Genomic DNA, 4,397 nt, shown 5'->3' on the forward strand with positions numbered 1-4,397 from the left:
ACCGGAAGGAATGATTATTCGTGGGGCTGGAGGAATTCAACCCGAACCAGGAAGCAAGACAACTTCACTTGTGAAGCCAACCAGAAATGTTATATCGTGAATATTACCTTTGATGGGACTATCTGGAGTGGAAATCCATTATCGCATATAAGTTCGACCTACCGTCCTTCATATGCACTGCATAAGGCGACGGGACAAATAAACATTACGTCACTTGTGAAAGTGTCCTGCTGTCAGAGACCAAAAGAGTTGCCATATCTCAATTACTCCCTGGTGATACAATATGTTCAGAATTGTACAAATACGGGAGTGCAGTTTTCATTTCCCTTAAATGAGACAGAAGTAATTACGTGTGGGAATGCAACGGAGATCGAGAATCGGGCCATGTGGGGCCAGTTCCTGGTATTCGTGAACATTAATGCTTCTAAAATAGATCCTGGACATATAAAAAGGGTTCCATCCACCTGTCGCCTGGTGGGACGAGATGCTCAAAAGACTGTTATACAAGCCTCCGTGCAGTTTCCACCCTCAAGGACTTGTCCTACCAAGCGTTCCCGTCGAGCTTGGTATGATACCTTACTCGGAGGCTACGGAGCGCTTTCTGGGACTATTAATGGTTTTGATATAGAGACTTTAGCTAATCGAATGCATAACGCGGGAAGTGGTATTAAAGATGTGCTCACATTGCAGGCTAACTGGATGCCCACTATATGGCAGCCCTTTAGTATGCAAACGGATGTGGACACAATAATGCTTGATTTGCAAGATGCATCTAATAGGTTTTCATATGAAATAAATTCTAACATATCTAATTATGTTAATTGGTCAATATGTACCTTGCAGACCATTTATCAGCAACAACAAAAGAACACACTTCAAACTATGCTCATGACTGGCAATGAGCAGGTGTGGAGGACCGTGTTCAATCAGACTATAACTGAGACTGATTGGATACAGTTGGAGGCGCAGAAAATGGTTTGCAATGATATATTATGTAAAGGGACCATATTCATATACAATGTTACTAAAAAGAATGTGATGTGTAAGTTTGTAGTTCTCCCCTTACTTATAGGTGTTCCAGAAGATATGCATTTCTGGGTACCTAGATTTAACGGGATTTACATTGATGACCAAAATAGAACTCATGATTTATCATTGTGTGATGATACATTAGAAGGGACCATATGCAAGGTCCAATCGGCTGTTTATGAACCATGCTTATTACAAAATACGATCAATGTATGTGAATGGACTGTGCTGCCACTCACTTTTAAGATGATGGTTGAAATAGCCCCACAGGAGGTATGTTTGGCAAGTAATCATCCTGTTGTACCTGGGATGGTTGTCCCATTTTCAGGATGCTTGCGAAACGTATCTGCACTTGTTTGGGAAAATGAGACCTTTGTGTTATTACCTGAACAAGACAAGACAGTGGCTGTCAATTGGCAACCGCTGCCTTTAAATGTGTCAAATTGGGATCTAAATTTGACCAAATTCAAAAAGTTGTTAGAAGACACAGAAGAAGTACAGCAACATATTAAATTGCTTAATAGATCTTTGGCAACGCATATTGTAAGCACTACTGTAATAGCTGGCAAAATTGTAAAGATGGGATCGGCTATTGCTGATGCCACGTCACACCATTGGTATGACATCTTTATGGGTTATTCATCATCTGCACAAACCACTCTTAATTGGCTAATACATCCTGTTTTGGTATTGGCCATAGTTGTAATACTTTTATCGCTATGGAATTGTTTCATGGCATATAAGGTATTCTGTAGAAAACCAAAAGTTTTAATGGTATCATACGGCAAATAGTGAATGATTAAGGACCGATTGTGACACGTATGGGATACGATTGAACTGGATGATTGTGTCAGAGGCAGGGAAATTAAGGTAATCAAATAACTAGTTGCCGTATGAGTTAACCAGAACTTCAATGAACTAATGACCCGTCTGAATATTCTGCTAACATTTGTTCAAAAGCAGAATATTTTGGACATATATGGTATGTTACAGCAAGAATGACTCATAATACAACACAGATGTCGATAACTTCATGGACAAAATATTCAATATATTTTGTTGCCAATCATCTACTACGCATGTCTAGAACCTGAATAGCCATATTAGAATGACGTATATACCCATAACTGCGCAGAAGCAGATATGCCACGTAATGTAAGAACAGCATAAATAACAGTGATCTTCAAGGAGAATCTGGGACTCGTTTTGCTGTGGTCGATAGACGTATCGGCGTACTCTCGGATTCCTCCTATAAATCGTACCTGGAGATCCCCCGATTGCGGAGTGATGCTACAATATCCGGTGACGTATTGATGCTTATCTTTGTTACCCATGTGATCTCAATGCCTATATGTTAATTAACTATTTTACTTACATATACTAAAGAGTAAATAAACCTGTGTTTTATATTTGTCTTACTTTGAAAACTGTCTCAGACGGTATGCTTGGTAGGTATGCCAATGAGGTTAAAGAATAGCCAAAACTTGAGCAGGTAAGACAGGGGTTGGCCAACACTTTAGCTACATAAATGTAACTTGGGCCTTGGCTATACTGAGGCTACTGAAATGGAACTAAGACTGCGCTCCCACTATACTGCTGCTTCAGAATTGTTACTGGGGCCTGTCTTGAGTGCTACTATTGCTGACATGGAACGAAGACTGCGCTCCCGCTATACTGCTGCTTCGGAATTGTTACTGGGGCCTGTCTTGAGTGCTACTATTGCTGACATGGAACGAAGACTGCACTCCCACTATACTGCTGCTTCGGAATTGTTACTGGGGCCTGTCTTGAGTGCTACTATTGCTGACATGGAACGAAGACTGCGCTCCCGCTATACTGCTGCTTCGGAATTGTTACTGGGGCCTGTCTTGAGTGCTGCTATTGCTGACATGGAACGAAGACTGCGCTCCCGCTATACTGCTGCTTCGGAATTGTTACTGGGGCCTGTCTTGAGTGCTGCTATTGCTGACATGGAACGAAGACTGCGCTCCCGCTATACTGCTGCTTCGGAATTGTTACTGGGGCCTGTCTTGAGTGCTACTATTGCTGACATGGAACGAAGACTGCGCTCCTCCTATAATGCTGCTACTGATATGTTAGTGGGGCCTGTCCTAATGCTACGGCTGAAATGTTACGAATTCTGGGCTCTGCCTATACCACTGCTAATGGTATGTCTCTGGGGTGTGGAAACAGAGGCTTCCCAAAGACATGATGGCGGCGAGGCCATTTCCCACCAACGTGGTTACTGTTAAGGTGCATATAACCACGGACACGTGGAGAGGGCACGTAGTGCCTCAAAAACATCCCCCTCCTCCTCCAACAGGGAAAACATTCTTGGCAAATGCCTTTGCATTGGTTCGTCTGGTGGCAGTCCAAGAATTTCACCTTTACCAACACAACAAGAGAGCCCCCACACCATCCCCCCGCCACGGCCCACTTAATCCTGGCCGCATTCCGAAAACCAACAAAATACAACCGTGCTACTAGGTCCGCAGTCACCACCACATTACCACCAACGCGGTTACTGTTAAGGTGCATATAACCACGGACACGTGGAGAGGACACGTAGTGCCTCAAAAACATCCCCCTCCTCCTCCAACAGGGAAAACATTCTTGGCAAATGCCTTTGCATTGGTTCGTCTGGTGGCAGTCCAAGAATTTCACCTTTACCGACACAACAAGAGAGCCCCCACACCATCCCCCCGCCACGGCCCACTTAATCCTGGCCGCATTCCGAAAACCAACAAAATACAACCGTGCTACTAGGTCCGCAGTCACCACCACATTACCACCAACGCGGTTACTGTTAAGGTACATATTACCAGTCTGACTGGGGCATGCAGACACCTTGACAGAATGAATAGTGTCTGGCACATAGGTTCCCCATTGCTATGCCCACGTGTGCAGCTCCTGATGGCGGTGGCACAGGATTATATTTCTCATTGCTTCTGTACAGCATTGTGGGCTATCACCCCGCCCCTTTTAAAGAGGGTTGCTGCCTAGCCGTGCCAACCCTCTGCAGTGTGTGCCTGCGGTTCCTCCTCATGGCAGACGCACTTCTAAATAGACATGAGGGTGGTGTGGCATGAGGGCAGCTGAAGGCTGCGCAGGGACACTTTGGTGTGCGCTGTGGGGGGGAGGGGGGGGGGGGCGGTTGGTCAGCATGTAACCCAGGAGAAGTGGCAGCGGAGTGTCATCCAGGCAGTGATTGTGCTTTGTTGTAGCTAGTGTGGTGCTTAGCAAAGGTATGCCATGCTAATGAGGGCTTTTCAGAAGTAAAAGTTGTTGGGAGGGGGGGGGGGCACTCTTGCCGGTATTGTAGCTTAATAGTGGGACCTGTGAACTTGAGATACAGCCCTGCATGTTTC

This window comes from Eleutherodactylus coqui, chromosome 8 (assembly GCF_035609145.1).
Source record: "Eleutherodactylus coqui strain aEleCoq1 chromosome 8, aEleCoq1.hap1, whole genome shotgun sequence".
Classification (NCBI taxonomy): Eukaryota; Metazoa; Chordata; class Amphibia; order Anura; family Eleutherodactylidae; genus Eleutherodactylus; species Eleutherodactylus coqui.